Source organism: Frankliniella occidentalis, unplaced genomic scaffold (assembly GCF_000697945.3).
Source record: "Frankliniella occidentalis isolate FOCC.00 unplaced genomic scaffold, Focc_3.1 Scaffold37, whole genome shotgun sequence".
NCBI classification, from domain to species: domain Eukaryota; kingdom Metazoa; phylum Arthropoda; class Insecta; order Thysanoptera; family Thripidae; genus Frankliniella; species Frankliniella occidentalis.
This window is the reverse complement of record NW_026267167.1, coordinates 1,021,616-1,022,283: the sequence shown is the minus strand read 5'-3', so window position 1 is coordinate 1,022,283 and position 668 is coordinate 1,021,616. Positions and strand designations below refer to the sequence as shown.

Sequence of the window (668 nt, the reverse complement as noted above, 5' to 3'; positions counted from 1 at the left end):
ATGGTGCGGCTCCGCCAGAGGCCCCCGGCACCAATGGGCGCAGGGGGCGAAGAGGGGGTGGTGGGCGAGGGTCAGGGGGCCCAGGCCAGGCCAGATGGTCCGAAATGTCCGAAATATGAGTTGCGGTGGTGCGGCGGCCGTGGCAGCCAGCATGGTGCCCAGGCCGCCCCGCCCGTCCTGAAGAAGGATACTCTGTCCTACGAAGACACTGTCGTACGAGGACACTCTGCCGTGGAGGACACTCTGTCCCCGAGGACACTCTGTCCCCGAGGACACTCTGTCCTGGAGAACGCTGCGTCCTAGCGAGGGCGCAGGCACACGCAGCCTACTCTCGCGTCCCGACGCGTTCTCTTATTTGCCCTCTCCGCCAACACAGCCATCATCTCCAGCGGCGGCAAACAGCGGCCAGCGGCAGCAGCACCTCTGCAGAGCGTCGCGTCGTCGCTTACCGGCCGCGGCGTAGCCAGGCGGGGCGCGCGGGGCGGCCTCGACTCGACCCCCAGGCCGCGGGACCTTGGCTGACGCGTAGTGTCTAGAAGGGGAGGGGGAGGGGGGGGTCCTGGAATGGTCACTGCAGCAGCAGCAACAACAACCCCCGCCCAGCCGGGCTCCAGGGCTGCTCTAGGGCTGTTTCAGGAGGGACCCGGTTGTGTAAGCACCCCTTGCCT

At 67.7% G+C, this 668-nt stretch overlaps 1 protein-coding gene across 1 annotated transcript in view; it reads right to left on the bottom strand.

The window, feature by feature from the left end:
- Positions 1-668, bottom strand: part of LOC113215479 (serine protease HTR4) — a 75,530-nt gene that overhangs the window by 50,891 nt on the left and 23,971 nt on the right. The gene's annotated exons all lie outside the window — the stretch shown is intronic.